Here is an 18,101-nt window from a genome sequence, read left to right as displayed (position 1 = left end):
AGTTTCAGGATGGAGTTGGATACCCTCGTTACAATTTTCAGATATTTGTATCGAAAGTTCATTTATGAAAAACGAAAACAGGAATGGACTTGAATACATCCTTGTCTAACCCCAATATTACAGTAGAAGGAATCAGATAAGGTGTTATTGTTTCGAACACAGACCTTCACATTGTGATATATACAACATAGTAATTTACCAATTTCAGTACGGATACCTTTAGATTTGCAAAGGGACCACAACATGTTTCTGTTAATTGAGAAAAAGGGTTAGTTAGCAGAGCGTGGTTTCGATCCACGGACCTCTGGGTTATGGGCCCAGCACGCTTCCACTGCGCCACTCTGCTCTCATTTCATCTACCTAGTGCTACGACATATGTGTCTGTTACATATAGCTTGCATCAGAAAGTCCTCTGGACATGTTCACTGATTACATAGCGTGTAAACGCCATTTGTCCCCAATCTTGATATATAAAGATGTAAACCTTCCAAATACAAACATAGATATGTCAGTACGTTTTTACGATTCATTTCTAGAATGTCTTAAAACCATAACATCAAAAGAGAAATGGAGGAATTTATAAAGCTTCTAATGAAAGCTTCATTTTCGTCTCGTTGGGGTGAGTTGTCTTATTTCTCGTTGCAAAAGCGGGATGGAGAGAAAAAGGTGTAGTTAGCAGAGCGTGGTTTCGATCCACGGACCTCTGGGTTATGGGCCAAGCACGCTTCCACTGCGCCACTCTGCTCTCATTTCATCTACCTAGTGCTACGAAATATGTGTCTGTTATGTTCTAATTCGTCTACTCGAACGAACATAAAACATTTATCAACAACACAATACTTCATTGGGTGGCGTCTACCGCAACCTACATGCGACGGGTTTATTTGAAGCTCGGATGTACAGTAGTGTCATCGTGGTAATAACCATCGGAGGTAGTAGGTACTTGACAGGGCAAACTGCACTGGACAGTATGTGTAGGCTAGGCTGGCTGCTCGAGACTCCAGGACACCACATAGTGATAACTTGCATCTCCGTATATCACCCTGGCATGGTCTCAAGGCGTCCAGCACCGCAGTGACGGATAACTGCACGCCTGGAGAATTCCAGATATAACTAACCCCAGGAAGTAAACCCGATCTGAAACTAAAACTCGCAATTAATTGACGAAATTTGACCAAACTTGATTGGCACCAATTTATATAATGCTCACATAATGCTGACTGTCTGCCCCAAGTGGCTAACATTTTCTGCCGCCCAGTGTCTAACATTCTCTGCCGCCCAGTGGCTAACATTCTGTGCCGCCCAGTGGCTAACATTCTCTGCCGCCCAATTGCAACCTGGACCAAATCGAATTGAGCCTTTCAAGTACCTTTCTTGCAGTGAATGAGGTTTCTTTTAAGGTTAAATATATTTTCATATGTATTATGCTGATTACCTGTACAATCATAATATTGTAAAACTATTCAGTTCCCTTTGTCTCAATCTTGATCTGCACGAATGTTTACAGAAATAATCTACTTTTGACTTACTTATCCAGTAATATACATATATCTTTATTACTTACACGGGGTGGGTGGGCGGGAAGGAATCCGTCGCCTGTGAAGCTGGAGTCCTCAAGTGACCAGCCTTCTGTCTCGCTCCGGCTCATCGCCTCCGTCACGTGGCTTTAGCACGGACTTCTCGACAAACACTTACCTGCACGATCACAAACCCGACCACCCAATACCGTATTACCCGTTGATAAATATCATCATGTTCTAATTCGTCTACTCAAACGAACATAAAACATTTATCAACAACACAATACTTCATTGGGTGGCGTCTTCCGCAACCCCAAGTATATAAAGAACGGGATTAATCAGGAAACATTTATTTCTAACACTTCACAACCCAAGTTTCTCTGAAACACTTAATCTGGACGAAATGGAATCTTTCACGTATCCGTCTTTGGAAAAGTCCGATTTCCACCTACCATGTCGTTTAAAGAGTCTGTCCGGGACTCCAGCTTTCGCAGCCTCTGTGGCCCCTCCAGATCGAAAACTGTGTAAACCAAATGAATTCTTCTCTAAACCCAGGGAGTCCAACATCGACAAAATTGTTTCCCTCATTGTCGAATATGAAATAGGTTTTGTACCTTTTAATCTAGAAATCCCTTTACTTCTACACACAGAGATCTGACGGAAGATGTACTCTTTGGATCCAACCTGCAATGCGGCCATTTTCATGTAACGATTAAGCATCTGAACTGGACAAAATTTTGACCTACTGGCCGATATCACCACGTGATCTCCATCCCTCTATTTATCAGATATAGATATGTAACCCTCCTCAAATTTTATATCAGAACATTTAAGATTCACAACTTCTGAAAACCTGAAAAAAACCAGCATATGCTATTAGACAAAATGTTAAGGATCTTAAGTTTAACAAACTAGCCGTATCACATCCGTAATGGTCAACTAAACTCTTAAGAATATCTGTAGTAACTGGCTCTTTCTTAGAAGCGGGGCAAGAATCTGTTCTCAAGCTGGATTCTAGAACACACTTCACTATACTTGAACTACACGGATTCCTTACGCCAGCCAAGTTGTGAGCCCAACCAGTATTGTACAAAGTCTGCTGAATAGTAGCTGGACTTGTGTCGTTCTGCTTTAGATGTTGCAAATAAAGAGCTACATGGAAATCTGTAGCTGGTAACAGAAAACTGCTCGCACCAATCTACCCATTTTTGTAATACGTTCTATAAGTTTTCACCGTAGATGGCGCTCGAGCTTTCAGCACTGTTTTCGATAATTCGTGAGCAAGAGTCTGTAAACGGCCGTCCTGAAGTTTCATTCCCCACACTCCAGTGGTAAACACATCTGCAATAATAATGTTAAAAGAACTTTACTGCCAATGCACTTCCCTTGAATTTACCGTTGAAAATTGTCTTGTGACTTCCTTGAACAAAGATAACTCAGTTTTTCAGTTCTATAACATCTGATACGCCTTGAACGGTCTCTCCTGATCTATCAAACAAACGAGGCCAGAATATAGCAGATTTCCAACACGGCACTATCAGTACTGACCGAAACCTATTGTACAAAATGAAATTAATCCCTTTAGATACGAGAGGAAAAGGTGGAACTACCCAATTGTTTTCACCTGACCAATCTTGAATGAATGTATTTACAGCTTCGGCGTCTTTAACCAAGAATTTAGAATTAAATCTTGTCAACTTTTTGTTGTGTTCATCAGCAAACCTGTCAACAGTGAAAGGACCCCATTCAGCTCGTAGAAAACCTCATCTGTCACTGACCAGTCGTCATAATCCACTGACCTACTTAACTCATCAGCAGCAACATTCTTATCCCTGGGAATCCACTGAAATGATATGGATATATTGCTCTCTCTACAGAAGTGAAATATACTAGCCACATAAAGAAACTGTGCACGGAGAAAATATATTCTGGATTGAAATACAACACAGCAAGAACAAAATGATGCAGACGCTGTAGCAGCTGAATGATCGGACCATAAGAAAATGTCAACGGGACCTGAACGGTTACGATGACGTCAGAAGATCAAAATGGAGTAGGGGGTCATACGACAAAGTCACAAAGTCAATAACGGGTATGACCACCCTGTGCGTGAATCACAGCAGTGCATCGGCGACGCATGGAGTCCACCGAATGGACATGGAAGGCCTGGGGAATATCCTACGATATCCTCCTCAAATCCTGTGCAAAGTCACGGACGTTATCTGGAGGATGTGGAAGACGACGCAGACGGCGCTCCATTTCATCCCACACATGCTCTATTGGGGAGAGATCTGGAGAAATTGCAGGCCATGGCAATAACATGACATTGATATGGTGAAGGAAATCCATTGCGACCCTAGCCGTGTGAGGACGAGCGTTGTCCTGTTGAAATGTCAATCCCGGGCCATGACGTTGCAGGAAAGGAATGAACACAGGCCTCAGAATCTGATCTCTGTAGCCAACACCGGTGAAATTGCCCTGAACAACCACCAAAGGGGCTCGGTGCCGTGCTGTTTTCCCACCCCAAATCATCACAGAGCCACCCCCAAAACAATTCCTCTCCACTACACAGTTGCGTGCAAACGTTCTCCCAAACGCCGGTAGACACGTTGGCACCCGTCACTGTGGGAAATGTTGAACCTCGATTCATTTGTAAAGACAACATTTCTCCACCATATTCGAGGTTGGCAAACATGATTTCGACACCATCTTAGACGGTTGACTCGATGACGGTGTGTCAGGATGGGACGTATGGCAGGGCGTCGTGGTCGAATCCCGTACTGACGTAAACGATTCCTGACAGTGTTGGGATGGATACGGCGCAGTCCAGGAATTGTCTGGGACGTCGTTACTGCCGTCGGAGATGTGTAACTCGAATCCATCTGTCATGTCTTGGCGTCGTTACTCGGCAACGTCCTGAACGTGGGTGGTCGGCAACGTCATTTGTGTTCTGATAACGCCTCACCAATGCTGATATCGTGTTACGATGGCATTGGAAATGTGTTGCCACCTGTTGTTGCCTCATTCCTTCCCGCTCGGATCATTCCAATGGCTTCATGACGCTGTGCAGCTGTCAATCTTGGCATGATTTGCTTGTGATATGCTTGTGTCTGCGCCCGAGAAGTTTTGAATTTTTGAATGACCACAGATCATGCTTTCCAAAGTGACAGCGAAGTTTGAGTTGCACATGCTGTGTACAGCTGCACAGGGTGCACGTGCAGTAACACATTGCACGTCCATAGACCCTATCAATGACGTCATATCGCATGGCACGTGCATGAGCGTTTGAATGTCTCCAATAATTGCTGTGTTCAAACCTACATTTCATATATGGACGGTGTGCCCTTATATCTATATTTTCTCCGTGCACAGTTTCTTAATGTGGCTAGTATATATTTAGTGCAATCTTTTGCAATTCATCCACGAAACTGCCGTTTGTACAAATAGAACAGGCTGCCTGACTATCCAACTTCCATATAGCATTTGATCCGCGAATAAAATCCTTCAAACTTACAAGTCCAAGCTCGACAGCCTTTAATTCCCTCCATGTTGAGCCCCTCTTCGATTCCTCTGCTGACCACATATAGTAACACTGTTCTTCTGTGTTCTCTATATAGGATCCACAACCAGAATCGCTAGCATCTGAATACACTGAGAATGACGGATGAAAATCTGGATTGATGAACCTAGAGTTAATGTGCTGTACGGTATACTTCCAAAATTCTAGTTCAGTGACACAGCCTAGATTCAAGAATAAGTATACCTTATCCCATGACCTGCAATTAGCTATCTGTTCATAACATCTTCTGGTCATCAGCCGCGTAATGTTACCTACCACTGGTGAGAAAGAACTGATCTTGCCTACTACACGAGCTAATCTTCTTGCTGAAAAAGCTGGCAGCCCGTTTAGTAGTTGAGTGATAGCATCTACCAATTCCTTCACCTTGTGGTTAGGTATACTCATAGTACCTGACGCCAGACACCAACTAATGCCAAGCCATTCTAACTGTTGTGACGGTTGCCAAACTGACTTTTGTGAATTAACTATAAACCCAGCTTTTTTCAATGTGTTCTGAACAAAATTGGAATCACTAAGTGAACGAGAATAACTTTTGTTGGCTCCGAAACCATCATCAAGATATACAACGATGTCAAGTCCTGATGACCTCCAATACTTGACCAATGGCCTTATACACTTAGTAAAAATATATGGGGCTGATGTTAAACCGAACGGTAGAACCGAAACTGGAAATATATCCAACTCCCGTGTAAGTTCCATGCAAAACCTAAAAATGTTTGCTGAGGACTACACATATCAATGTGATGATACCCTGATTTAAGATCAAACTTGAACATGAAGTCTCCTTTTCGGATGAAGTCCAATACTTGAGAGTGATTCTCAAATGTTGTAGATTGCTTCCAAACGTGACTATTTACCAACCTCAAGTCGAGAACTAATCTTTTCTTCCCAGATTTTTGTACCGATACAGAGAGAGGGTTGACAACATGTGGACAAATTTCAACTCTTTAACACACTTGTTTTTTAACAGTTCTTCAATAGCTGAATTAACGAATTCGGAGTGAATGTATGCTGAAGTATTGTTCTTAAAAAAACTCATGAGTGGGGTAGATATAAAAGGTATAACATACCCACATTTTATAGTTTGTAACACCACTTCAGGAGGTTGAAGTTGTTCCCAGAATGCTAAATGTTTCAATAGACTCCCTTTCACGAGAGGTGTAGACGTACCATCCAACTCCGTGGGTATTTTCGAACTCTCCTTTTGTGCCACCATTCCAGTCGGCATATGTGTATTCTTGACGTCCAAAAACTCCTGAGTAACTACAACACATAAAACTTGGGGGAGGAGAAAATTCCAAATTCATCAAGGCAATAATTCTTTATTGTTAAATATCTAAAATAAATTGTATATGAATTTCATGAAAAAGATACTTTTGTTATTCAGAAACACTCGCATTAAAGACATAACTCGTTAACACGCACCTGTGTGAGTGTTAGATTTTGTCAAGCTCCCTTGACCCGGATGTTGCGGCCGGAGTATCCTGTGGGTTCCGTCGCTGAATGGCCTTTGGGCAAGAACCTCGCCAGTGTCCGTATCCGCCACAGGCAAAGCACTGTTGATGTGGCTGGGGACCCCTACGTGGTTGCCCACGAAAAGACTGAGGACCAGAAGGCAGCGACGCTATATCATGTTTATCCATTGTATTTAGAGCAAGCTGTTTCCTGGTGAAACGACCGCTAGTACTAGCCCGTTTGCGAATAGCCCTGTTTTCTGCTCTCTCGAACTGTCTTTCTTCTTCAGAGTTCGACGCTAAGTCGTCCCCTTCCAACACCTGAACTGTGCTTCACCCGGCTGGGGACCTATCAGCTAGGCGAATAAGCTTGTTTCTCTTGTCTATGCTGCTAGATAAATTATCCCCAAAATCCATCGCTCCAGAATAATTTCCCCTTCTGAGACTTGATTTTGCTGACCTTACAGTGTCCGAAAGTCCACAGTTGAAATTATATTGAACAGAATTCCCTTTATATTTAAACTCTGGTTTCGAATCTTTCCTCAACCGTTTGGTTACCGACAGCGTAAGCTGCTCCGACTCGTGCAGAAAATCTTGTTTAAGTGATAGAAGTTTATTGTCAAAATACTGTTTGAACAGATTAAAAGAATCAAAGTTATCACCTTTTTCTCTGTCGTTCAGAGCCGACACCGGATCAGCTTCTTCAGAATCAATGGGCATTTTGTTGAACGTATCCATGCTGGCTAAAGGGGTCGCTCGCCAGAAATCCGTCGCCTGTGAAGCTGGAGACCTCAAGTGACCAGCCTTCTGTCTCGCTCCGGCTCATCGCCTCCGTCACGTGGCTTTAGCACACGGACTTATCGACAAACTCTTACCTGCACGATCACAAACCCGACCACCCAATACCGTATTACCTGTTGATCAATATTATTACATATTGCTTGCATAAGAAAGTCCTCTGGACATGTTTATTGAATATATTGTGTGTTAACGCAATTTGTTCCCAATCTAAATGTCTAAAGAGGTAAACTTTCCAAATACAAACATAGATATGTCAGTACTTTTTTGCGATTCATTTTTAGAATGTCTTAAAACCATTACATCAAAAGAAAAAAATCAAGGAATTTATCAAGCTGCTAATGAAAGCTTCATTTTCGTCTCCTTCAGAAAGTCCCCTGGACATGTCCACCGATTGTATTTCGTTTTGACATCATCTGTTCGCAATCTTGATATATAAAGAGGTAAACCTTCCAAATACAAACATAGATATGTCAGTACTTTTTAGACGATTCGTTTTTAGAATGTCTTAAAACTCTAACATGAAATGTGAAATCAGGGAATTTATAAAGCTGCTAATGAAAGCTTCATTTTCGTCTCGTTGGGGTGAGTTGTATTATTTCTTGTTGCAAAAGCGGGAAGGAGAGAAAAAGATGCAGTTACCAGAGCGTGGTTTCGATCCACGGACCTCTGGGTTATGGGCCCAGCACGCTTCCACTGCGCCACTCTGCTCTCATTTCATCTACCTAGTGCTACGACATATGTGTCTGTTAGTAATTGCTTGCATCAGAAAGTCCCCTGGACATGTTCACTGATTACATTGCGTGTCAACCCCATTTGTCCAAAATCTAAATGTCTAAAGAGGTAAACCTTCCAAATACAAACATAGATATGTCAGTACTTTTTAGACGATTCGTTTTTAGAATGTCTTAAAACTCTAACATGAAACGAGAAATGGAGGAATTTATAAAGCTGCTAATGAAAGCTTCATTTTCGTCTCCTTTGGCTGAGTTGTATTATTTCTTGTTACAAAAGCGGGAAGGAGAGAAAAAGATGTAGTTAGCAGAGCGTGGTTTCGATCCACGGACCTCTGGGTTATGGGCCCAGCACGCTTCCACTGCGCCACTCTGCTCTCATTTCATCTACCTAGTGCTATGACATATGTGTCTGTTAGTTATCGCTTGCATCAGAAAGTCCCCTGGACATGTTCACTGATTACATTGCGTGTCAACCCCATTTGTCCAAAATCTAAATGTCTAAAGAGATAAACCTTCCAAACAGAAATATAGATATGTCAGTACTTTTTTGCGATTCATTTTTAGAATGTCTTAAAACTCTAACATCAAACGAGAAATGGAGGAATTTATAAAGCTGCTAATGAAAGCTTCATTTTCGTCTCGTTGGGGTGAGTTGTATTATTTCTTCTTGCAAAAGCGGGAAGGAGAGAAAAAGATGTAGTTAGCAGAGCGTGGTTTCGATCCACGGACCTCTGGGTTATGGGCCCAGCATGCTTCCACTGCGCCACTCTGCTCTCGTTTCATATACCTAGTGCTACAACATATGTGTCTGTTACATATTGCTTGGATCAGAAAGTCCCCTGGACATGTCCACTGATTGTATTTCGTTTTGACGTCATCTGTACGCAGTCTTGATATATAAAGATGTAAACCTTCCACATACAAACATAGATATGTCAGTACTTTTTTGACGATTCATTTTTAGAATGTCTTAAAACTCTAACATCAAACGAGAAATGGAGGAATTTATAAAGCTGCTAATGAAAGCTTCATTTTCATCTCGTTGGGGTGAGTTGTATTATTTCTTGTTGCAAAAGCGGGAAGGAGAGAAAAAGATGTAGTTAGCAGAGCGTGGTTTCGATCCACGGACCTCTGGGTTATGGGCCCAGCACGCTTCCACTGCGCCACTCTGCTCTCATTTCTTCTACCTAGTGCTATGACATATGTGTCTGTTAGTTATTGCTTGCATCAGAAAGTCCCCTGGACATGTTCACTGATTACATTGCGTGTCAACCCCATTTGTCCAAAATCTAAATGTCTAAAGAGATCAACCTTCCAAACAGAAACATAGATATGTCAGTACTTTTTTACGATTCATTTTTAGAATGTCTTAAAACTCTAACATCAAACGAGAAATGGAGGAATTTATAAAGCTGCTAATGAAAGCTTCATTTTCGTCTCGTTGGGGTGAGTTGTATTATTTCTTCTTGCAAAAGCGGGAAGGAGAGAAAAAGATGTAGTTAGCAGAGCGTGGTTTCGATCCACGGACCTCTGGGTTATGGGCCCAGCACGCTTCCACTGCGCCACTCTGCTCTCATTTCATCTTTCTAGTGCTATGACATATGTGTCTGTTAGTTATTGCTTGCATCAGAAAGTCCCCTGGACATGTTCACTGATTACATTGCGTGTCAACCCCATTTGTCCAAAATTTAAATGTCTAAAGAGATAAACCTTCCAAACAGAAATATAGATATGTCAGTACTTTTTTACGATTCATTTTTAGAATGTCTTAAAACTCTAACATCAAACGAGAAATGGAGGAATTTATAAAGCTGCTAATGAAAGCTTCATTTTCGTCTCGTTGGGGTGAGTTGTATTATTTCTTCTTGCAAAAGCGGGAAGGAGAGAAAAAGATGTAGTTAGCAGAGCGTGGTTTCGATCCACGGACCTCTGGGTTATGGGCCCAGCACGCTTCCACTGCGCCACTCTGCTCTCGTTTCATATACCTAGTGCTACAACATATGTGTCTGTTACATATTGCTTGCATCAGAAAGTCCCCTGGACATGTCCACCGATTGTATTTCGTTTTGACGTCATCTGTACGCAGTCTTGATATATAAAGAGGTAAACCTTCCACATACAAACATAGATATGTCAGTACTTTTTTGACGATTCATTTTTAGAATGTCTTAAAACTCTAACATCAAACGAGAAATGGAGGAATTTTTAAAGCTGCTAATGAAAGCTTCATTTTCGTCTCGTTGGGTCGAGTTGTATTATTTCTTCTTGCAAAAGCGGGAAGGAGAGAAAAAGATGTAGTTAGCAGAGCGTGGTTTCGATCCACGGACCTCTGGGTTATGGGCCCAGCACGCTTCCACTGCGCCACTCTGCTCTCATTTCATCTACCTAGTGCTATGACATATGTGTCTGTTAGTTATTGCTTGCATCAGAAAGTCCCCTGGACATGTTCACTGATTACATTGCGTGTCAACCCCATTTGTCCAAAATCTAAATGTCTAAAGAGATCAACCTTCCAAACAGAAACATAGATATGTCAGTACTTTTTTACGATTCATTTTTAGAATGTCTTAAAACTCTAACATCAAACGAGAAATGGAGGAATTTATAAAGCTGCTAATGAAAGCTTCATTTTCGTCTCGTTGGGGTGAGTTGTATTATTTCTTCTTGCAAAAGCGGGAAGGAGAGAAAAAGATGTAGTTAGCAGAGCGTGGTTTCGATCCACGGACCTCTGGGTTATGGGCCCAGCACGCTTCCACTGCGCCACTCTGCTCTCGTTCCATATACCTAGTGCTACAACATATGTGTCTGTTAGTTATTGCTTGCATCAGAAAGTCCCCTGGACATGTTCACTGATTACATTGCGTGTCAACCCCATTTGTCCAAAATCTAAATGTCTAAAGAGATCAACCTTCCAAACAGAAACATAGATATGTCAGTACTTTTTTACGATTCATTTTTAGAATGTCTTAAAACTCTAACATCAAACGAGAAATGGAGGAATTTATAAAGCTGCTAATGAAAGCTTCATTTTCGTCTCGTTGGGGTGAGTTGTATTATTTCTTCTTGCAAAAGCGGGAAGGAGAGAAAAAGATGTAGTTAGCAGAGCGTGGTTTCGATCCACGGACCTCTGGGTTATGGGCCCAGCACGCTTCCACTGCGCCACTCTGCTCTCCTTTCATATACCTAGTGCTACAACATATGTGTCTGTTACATATTGCTTGCATCAGAAAGTCCCCTGGACATGTCCACCGATTGTATTTCGTTTTGACGTCATCTGTACGCAGTCTTGATATATAAAGATGTAAACCTTCCAAATACAAACATAGATATGTCAGTACTTTTTTGACGATTCATTTTTAGAATGTCTTAAAACTCTAACATCAAACGAGAAATGGAGGAATTTATAAAGCTGCTAATGAAAGCTTCATTTTCGTCTCGTTGGGGTGAGTTGTATTATTTCTTCTTGCAAAAGCGGGAAGGAGAGAAAAAGATGTAGTTAGCAGAGCGTGGTTTCGATCCACGGACCTCTGGGTTATGGGCCCAGCACGCTTCCACTGCGCCACTCTGCTCTCATTTCATCTTTCTAGTGCTATGACATATGTGTCTGTTAGTTATTGCTTGCATCAGAAAGTCCCCTGGACATGTTCACTGATTACATTGCGTGTCAACCCCATTTGTCCAAAATCTAAATGTCTAAAGAGATAAACCTTCCAAACAGAAATATAGATATGTCAGTACTTTTTTGCGATTCATTTTTAGAATGTCTTAAAACTCTAACATGAAACGAGAAATGGAGGAATTTATAAAGCTGCTAATGAAAGCTTCATTTTCGTCTCGTTGGGGTGAGTTGTATTATTTCTTCTTGCAAAAGCGGGAAGGAGAGAAAAAGATGTAGTTAGCAGAGCGTGGTTTCGATCCACGGACCTCTGGGTTATGGGCCCAGCATGCTTCCACTGCGCCACTCTGCTCTCGTTTCATATACCTAGTGCTACAACATATGTGTCTGTTACATATTGCTTGGATCAGAAAGTCCCCTGGACATGTCCACTGATTGTATTTCGTTTTGACGTCATCTGTACGCAGTCTTGATATATAAAGATGTAAACCTTCCAAATACAAACATAGATATGTCAGTACTTTTTTGACGATTCATTTTTAGAATGTCTTAAAACTCTAACATCAAACGAGAAATGGAGGAATTTATAAAGCTGCTAATGAAAGCTTCATTTTCGTCTCGTTGGGGTGAGTTGTATTATTTCTTCTTGCAAAAGCGGGAAGGAGAGAAAAAGATGTAGTTAGCAGAGCGTGGTTTCGATCCACGGACCTCTGGGTTATGGGCCCAGCACGCTTCCACTGCGCCACTCTGCTCTCATTTCATCTACCTAGTGCTATGACATATGTGTCTGTTAGTTATTGCTTGCATCAGAAAGTCCCCTGGACATGTTCACTGATTACATTGCGTGTCAACCCCATTTGTCCAAAATTTAAATGTCTAAAGATATTAACCTTCCAAATAGAAACATAGATATGTCAGTACTTTTTTACGATTCATTTTTAGAATGTCTTAAAACTCTAACATCAAACGAGAAATGGAGGAATTTATAAAGCTGCTAATGAAAGCTTCATTTTCGTCTCGTTGGGGTGAGTTGTATTATTTCTTCTTGCAAAAGCGGGAAGGAGAGAAAAAGATGTAGTTAGCAGAGCGTGGTTTCGATCCACGGACCTCTGGGTTATGGGCCCAGCACGCTTCCACTGCGCCACTCTGCTCTCCTTTCATATACCTAGTGCTACAACATATGTGTCTGTTACATATTGCTTGCATCAGAAAGTCCCCTGGACATGTCCACCGATTGTATTTCGTTTTGACGTCATCTGTACGCAGTCTTGATATATAAAGATGTAAACCTTCCAAATACAAACATAGATATGTCAGTACTTTTTTACGATTCATTTTTAGAATGTCTTAAAACTCTAACATCAAACGAGAAATGGAGGAATTTATAAAGCTGCTAATGAAAGCTTCATTTTCGTCTCGTTGGGGTGAGTTGTATTATTTCTTGTTGCAAAAGCGGGAAGGAGATAAAAAGATGTAGTTAGCAGAGCGTGGTTTCGATCCACGGACCTCTGGGTTATGGGCCCAGCACGCTTCCACTGCGCCACTCTGCTCTCATTTCATCTTTCTAGTGCTATGACATATGTGTCTGTTAGTTATTGCTTGCATCAGAAAGTCCCCTGGACATGTTCACTGATTACATTGCGTGTCAACCCCATTTGTCCAAAATTTAAATGTCTAAAGAGATAAACCTTCCAAACAGAAATATAGATATGTCAGTACTTATTTACGATTCATTTTTAGAATGTCTTAAAACTCTAACATCAAACGAGAAATGGAGGAATTTATAAAGCTGCTAATGAAAGCTTCATTTTCGTCTCGTTGGGGTGAGTTGTATTATTTCTTGTAGCAAAAGCGGGAAGGAGAGAAAAAGATGTAGTTAGCAGAGCGTGGTTTCGATCCACGGACCTCTGGGTTATGGGCCCAGCACGCTTCCACTGCGCCACTCTGCTCTCGTTTCATATACCTAGTGCTACAACATATGTGTCTGTTACATATTGCTTGCATCAGAAAGTCCCCTGGACATGTCCACCGATTGTATTTCGTTTTGACGTCATCTGTACGCAGTCTTGATATATAAAGAGGTAAACCTTCCACATACAAACATAGATATGTCAGTACTTTTTTGACGATTCATTTTTAGAATGTCTTAAAACTCTAACATCAAACGAGAAATGGAGGAATTTATAAAGCTGCTAATGAAAGCTTCATTTTCGTCTCGTTGGGGTGAGTTGTATTATTTCTTCTTGCAAAAGCGGGAAGGAGAGAAAAAGATGTAGTTAGCAGAGCGTGGTTTCGATCCACGGACCTCTGGGTTATGGGCCCAGCACGCTTCCACTGCGCCACTCTGCTCTCATTTCATCTTTCTAGTGCTATGACATATGTGTCTGTTAGTTATTGCTTGCATCAGAAAGTCCCCTGGACATGTTCACTGATTACATTGCGTGTCAACCCCATTTGTCCAAAATCTAAATGTCTAAAGAGATAAACCTTCCAAACAGAAATATAGATATGTCAGTACTTTTTTGCGATTCATTTTTAGAATGTCTTAAAACTCTAACATCAAACGAGAAATGGAGGAATTTATAAAGCTGCTAATGAAAGCTTCATTTTCGTCTCGTTGGGGTGAGTTGTATTATTTCTTCTTGCAAAATCGGGAAGGAGAGAAAAAGATGTAGTTAGCAGAGCGTGGTTTCGATCCACGGACCTCTGGGTTATGGGCCCAGCATGCTTCCACTGCGCCACTCTGCTCTCGTTTCATATACCTAGTGCTACAACATATGTGTCTGTTACATATTGCTTGGATCAGAAAGTCCCCTGGACATGTCCACTGATTGTATTTCGTTTTGACGTCATCTGTACGCAGTCTTGATATATAAAGATGTAAACCTTCCAAATACAAACATAGATATGTCAGTACTTTTTTGACGATTCATTTTTAGAATGTCTTAAAACTCTAACATCAAACGAGAAATGGAGGAATTTATAAAGCTGCTAATGAAAGCTTCATTTTCGTCTCGTTGGGGTGAGTTGTATTATTTCTTCTTGCAAAAGCGGGAAGGAGAGAAAAAGATGTAGTTAGCAGAGCGTGGTTTCGATCCACGGACCTCTGGGTTATGGGCCCAGCACGCTTCCACTGCGCCACTCTGCTCTCATTTCATCTACCTAGTGCTATGACATATGTGTCTGTTAGTTATTGCTTGCATCAGAAAGTCCCCTGGACATGTTCACTGATTACATTGCGTGTCAACCCCATTTGTCCAAAATTTAAATGTCTAAAGATATTAACCTTCCAAACAGAAACATAGATATGTCAGTACTTTTTTACGATTCATTTTTAGAATGTCTTAAAACTCTAACATCAAACGAGAAATGGAGGAATTTATAAAGCTGCTAATGAAAGCTTCATTTTCGTCTCGTTGGGGTGAGTTGTATTATTTCTTCTTGCAAAAGCGGGAAGGAGAGAAAAAGATGTAGTTAGCAGAGAGTGGTTTCGATCCACGGACCTCTGGGTTATGGGCCCAGCACGCTTCCACTGCGCCACTCTGCTCTCATTTCATCTTTCTAGTGCTATGACATATGTGTCTGTTAGTTATTGCTTGCATCAGAAAGTCCCCTGGACATGTTCACTGATTACATTGCGTGTCAACCCCATTTGTCCAAAATTTAAATGTCTAAAGAGATAAACCTTCCAAACAGAAATATAGATATGTCAGTACTTTTTTACGATTCATTTTTAGAATGTCTTAAAACTCTAACATCAAACGAGAAATGGAGGAATTTATAAAGCTGCTAATGAAAGCTTCATTTTCGTCTCGTTGGGGTGAGTTGTATTATTTCTTCTTGCAAAAGCGGGAAGGAGAGAAAAAGATGTAGTTAGCAGAGCGTGGTTTCGATCCACGGACCTCTGGGTTATGGGCCCAGCACGCTTCCACTGCGCCACTCTGCTCTCCTTTCATATACCTAGTGCTACAACATATGTGTCTGTTACATATTGCTTGCATCAGAAAGTCCCCTGGACATGTCCACCGATTGTATTTCGTTTTGACGTCATCTGTACGCAGTCTTGATATATAAAGATGTTAACCTTCCAAATACAAACATAGATATGTCAGTACTTTTTTGACGATTCATTTTTAGAATGTCTTAAAACTCTAACATCAAACGAGAAATGGAGGAATTTATAAAGCTGCTAATGAAAGCTTCATTTTCGTCTCGTTGGGGTGAGTTGTATTATTTCTTCTTGCAAAAGCGGGAAGGAGAGAAAAAGATGTAGTTAGCAGAGCGTGGTTTCGATCCACGGACCTCTGGGTTATGGGCCCAGCACGCTTCCACTGCGCCACTCTGCTCTCATTTCATCTACCTAGTGCTATGACATATGTGTCTGTTAGTTATTGCTTGCATCAGAAAGTCCCCTGGACATGTTCACTGATTACATTGCGTGTCAACCCCATTTGTCCAAAATTTAAATGTCTAAAGAGATTAACCTTCCAAACAGAAACATAGATATGTCAGTACTTTTTTACGATTCATTTTTAGAATGTCTTAAAACTCTAACATCAAACGAGAAATGGAGGAATTTATAAAGCTGCTAATGAAAGCTTCATTTTCGTCTCGTTGGGGTGAGTTGTATTATTTCTTCTTGCAAAAGCGGGAAGGAGAGAAAAAGATGTAGTTAGCAGAGCGTGGTTTCGATCCACGGACCTCTGGGTTATGGGCCCAGCACGCTTCCACTGCGCCACTCTGCTCTCATTTCATCTTTCTAGTGCTATGACATATGTGTCTGTTAGTTATTGCTTGCATCAGAAAGTCCCCTGGACATGTTCACTGATTACATTGCGTGTCAACCCCATTTGTCCAAAATTTAAATGTCTAAAGAGATAAACCTTCCAAACAGAAATATAGATATGTCAGTACTTTTTTACGATTCATTTTTAGAATGTCTTAAAACTCTAACATCAAACGAGAAATGGAGGAATTTATAAAGCTGCTAATGAAAGCTTCATTTTCGTCTCGTTGGGGTGAGTTGTATTATTTCTTCTTGCAAAAGCGGGAAGGAGAGAAAAAGATGTAGTTAGCAGAGCGTGGTTTCGATCCACGGACCTCTGGGTTATGGGCCCAGCACGCTTCCACTGCGCCACTCTGCTCTCCTTTCATATACCTAGTGCTACAACATATGTGTCTGTTACATATTGCTTGCATCAGAAAGTCCCCTGGACATGTCCACCGATTGTATTTCGTTTTGACGTCATCTGTACGCAGTCTTGATATATAAAGATGTTAACCTTCCAAATACAAACATAGATATGTCAGTACTTTTTTGACGATTCATTTTTAGAATGTCTTAAAACTCTAACATCAAACGAGAAATGGAGGAATTTATAAAGCTGCTAATGAAAGCTTCATTTTCGTCTCGTTGGGGTGAGTTGTATTATTTCTTCTTGCAAAAGCGGGAAGGAGAGAAAAAGATGTAGTTAGCAGAGCGTGGTTTCGATCCACGGACCTCTGGGTTATGGGCCCAGCACGCTTCCACTGCGCCACTCTGCTCTCATTTCATCTACCTAGTGCTATGACATATGTGTCTGTTAGTTATTGCTTGCATCAGAAAGTCCCCTGGACATGTTCACTGATTACATTGCGTGTCAACCCCATTTGTCCAAAATTTAAATGTCTAAAGAGATTAACCTTCCAAACAGAAACATAGATATGTCAGTACTTTTTTACGATTCATTTTTAGAACGTCTTAAAACTCTAACATCAAACGAGAAATGGAGGAATTTATAAAGCTGCTAATGAAAGCTTCATTTTCGTCTCGTTGGGGTGAGTTGTATTATTTCTTCTTGCAAAAGCGGGAAGGAGAGAAAAAGATGTAGTTAGCAGAGCGTGGTTTCGATCCACGGACCTCTGGGTTATGGGCCCAGCACGCTTCCACTGCGCCACTCTGCTCTCATTTCATCTTTCTAGTGCTATGACATATGTGTCTGTTAGTTATTGCTTGCATCAGAAAGTCCCCTGGACATGTTCACTGATTACATTGCGTGTCAACCCCATTTGTCCAAAATTTAAATGTCTAAAGAGATAAACCTTCCAAACAGAAATATAGATATGTCAGTACTTTTTTACGATTCATTTTTAGAATGTCTTAAAACTCTAACATCAAACGAGAAATGGAGGAATTTATAAAGCTGCTAATGAAAGCTTCATTTTCGTCTCGTTGGGGTGAGTTGTATTATTTCTTCTTGCAAAAGCGGGAAGGAGAGAAAAAGATGTAGTTAGCAGAGCGTGGTTTCGATCCACGGACCTCTGGGTTATGGGCCCAGCACGCTTCCACTGCGCCACTCTGCTCTCCTTTCATATACCTAGTGCTACAACATATGTGTCTGTTACATATTGCTTGCA

At 41.2% G+C, this 18,101-nt stretch overlaps 22 non-coding genes and 1 pseudogene across 22 annotated transcripts; all 23 read right to left on the bottom strand.

Moving 5' to 3' along the window:
- Window positions 1-274: 274 nt before the first annotated feature.
- Window positions 275-346, bottom strand: Trnam-cau (transfer RNA methionine (anticodon CAU)). Its single transcript has one exon. It is a non-coding gene; the product is annotated as a tRNA-Met (tRNA).
- A 1,537-nt stretch (window positions 347-1,883) lies between these two features.
- LOC139450898 (uncharacterized) lies at window positions 1,884-7,292 on the bottom strand (annotated as a pseudogene).
- A 1,099-nt stretch (window positions 7,293-8,391) lies between these two features.
- Window positions 8,392-8,463, bottom strand: Trnam-cau (transfer RNA methionine (anticodon CAU)). Its single transcript has one exon. It is a non-coding gene; the product is annotated as a tRNA-Met (tRNA).
- Window positions 8,464-9,190: 727 nt separating this feature from the next.
- Window positions 9,191-9,262, bottom strand: Trnam-cau (transfer RNA methionine (anticodon CAU)). Its single transcript has one exon. It is a non-coding gene; the product is annotated as a tRNA-Met (tRNA).
- A 327-nt stretch (window positions 9,263-9,589) lies between these two features.
- Window positions 9,590-9,661, bottom strand: Trnam-cau (transfer RNA methionine (anticodon CAU)). Its single transcript has one exon. It is a non-coding gene; the product is annotated as a tRNA-Met (tRNA).
- A 327-nt stretch (window positions 9,662-9,988) lies between these two features.
- Window positions 9,989-10,060, bottom strand: Trnam-cau (transfer RNA methionine (anticodon CAU)). Its single transcript has one exon. It is a non-coding gene; the product is annotated as a tRNA-Met (tRNA).
- A 328-nt stretch (window positions 10,061-10,388) lies between these two features.
- Window positions 10,389-10,460, bottom strand: Trnam-cau (transfer RNA methionine (anticodon CAU)). Its single transcript has one exon. It is a non-coding gene; the product is annotated as a tRNA-Met (tRNA).
- Window positions 10,461-10,787: 327 nt separating this feature from the next.
- On the bottom strand, window positions 10,788-10,859 carry Trnam-cau (transfer RNA methionine (anticodon CAU)). Its single transcript has one exon. It is a non-coding gene; the product is annotated as a tRNA-Met (tRNA).
- A 327-nt stretch (window positions 10,860-11,186) lies between these two features.
- Trnam-cau (transfer RNA methionine (anticodon CAU)) lies at window positions 11,187-11,258 on the bottom strand. The gene has a single exon. It is a non-coding gene; the product is annotated as a tRNA-Met (tRNA).
- A 328-nt stretch (window positions 11,259-11,586) lies between these two features.
- Trnam-cau (transfer RNA methionine (anticodon CAU)) lies at window positions 11,587-11,658 on the bottom strand. Its single transcript has one exon. It is a non-coding gene; the product is annotated as a tRNA-Met (tRNA).
- Window positions 11,659-12,385: 727 nt separating this feature from the next.
- On the bottom strand, window positions 12,386-12,457 carry Trnam-cau (transfer RNA methionine (anticodon CAU)). The gene has a single exon. It is a non-coding gene; the product is annotated as a tRNA-Met (tRNA).
- A 327-nt stretch (window positions 12,458-12,784) lies between these two features.
- Window positions 12,785-12,856, bottom strand: Trnam-cau (transfer RNA methionine (anticodon CAU)). Its single transcript has one exon. It is a non-coding gene; the product is annotated as a tRNA-Met (tRNA).
- Window positions 12,857-13,183: 327 nt separating this feature from the next.
- On the bottom strand, window positions 13,184-13,255 carry Trnam-cau (transfer RNA methionine (anticodon CAU)). Its single transcript has one exon. It is a non-coding gene; the product is annotated as a tRNA-Met (tRNA).
- A 327-nt stretch (window positions 13,256-13,582) lies between these two features.
- Window positions 13,583-13,654, bottom strand: Trnam-cau (transfer RNA methionine (anticodon CAU)). Its single transcript has one exon. It is a non-coding gene; the product is annotated as a tRNA-Met (tRNA).
- Window positions 13,655-13,982: 328 nt separating this feature from the next.
- On the bottom strand, window positions 13,983-14,054 carry Trnam-cau (transfer RNA methionine (anticodon CAU)). Its single transcript has one exon. It is a non-coding gene; the product is annotated as a tRNA-Met (tRNA).
- Window positions 14,055-14,781: 727 nt separating this feature from the next.
- Window positions 14,782-14,853, bottom strand: Trnam-cau (transfer RNA methionine (anticodon CAU)). Its single transcript has one exon. It is a non-coding gene; the product is annotated as a tRNA-Met (tRNA).
- A 726-nt stretch (window positions 14,854-15,579) lies between these two features.
- Window positions 15,580-15,651, bottom strand: Trnam-cau (transfer RNA methionine (anticodon CAU)). Its single transcript has one exon. It is a non-coding gene; the product is annotated as a tRNA-Met (tRNA).
- A 328-nt stretch (window positions 15,652-15,979) lies between these two features.
- Trnam-cau (transfer RNA methionine (anticodon CAU)) lies at window positions 15,980-16,051 on the bottom strand. The gene has a single exon. It is a non-coding gene; the product is annotated as a tRNA-Met (tRNA).
- Window positions 16,052-16,378: 327 nt separating this feature from the next.
- On the bottom strand, window positions 16,379-16,450 carry Trnam-cau (transfer RNA methionine (anticodon CAU)). The gene has a single exon. It is a non-coding gene; the product is annotated as a tRNA-Met (tRNA).
- A 327-nt stretch (window positions 16,451-16,777) lies between these two features.
- Trnam-cau (transfer RNA methionine (anticodon CAU)) lies at window positions 16,778-16,849 on the bottom strand. Its single transcript has one exon. It is a non-coding gene; the product is annotated as a tRNA-Met (tRNA).
- Window positions 16,850-17,177: 328 nt separating this feature from the next.
- On the bottom strand, window positions 17,178-17,249 carry Trnam-cau (transfer RNA methionine (anticodon CAU)). Its single transcript has one exon. It is a non-coding gene; the product is annotated as a tRNA-Met (tRNA).
- Window positions 17,250-17,576: 327 nt separating this feature from the next.
- On the bottom strand, window positions 17,577-17,648 carry Trnam-cau (transfer RNA methionine (anticodon CAU)). The gene has a single exon. It is a non-coding gene; the product is annotated as a tRNA-Met (tRNA).
- Window positions 17,649-17,975: 327 nt separating this feature from the next.
- Window positions 17,976-18,047, bottom strand: Trnam-cau (transfer RNA methionine (anticodon CAU)). Its single transcript has one exon. It is a non-coding gene; the product is annotated as a tRNA-Met (tRNA).
- Window positions 18,048-18,101: the final 54 nt, after the last annotated feature.

Source organism: Haliotis cracherodii, unplaced genomic scaffold, assembly GCF_022045235.1.
Source record: "Haliotis cracherodii isolate W230 unplaced genomic scaffold, xgHalCrac1.p SCAF_8, whole genome shotgun sequence".
Lineage (NCBI taxonomy): Eukaryota > Metazoa > Mollusca > Gastropoda > Lepetellida > Haliotidae > Haliotis > Haliotis cracherodii.
This window is presented reverse-complemented; position numbering and strand designations above follow the sequence as displayed.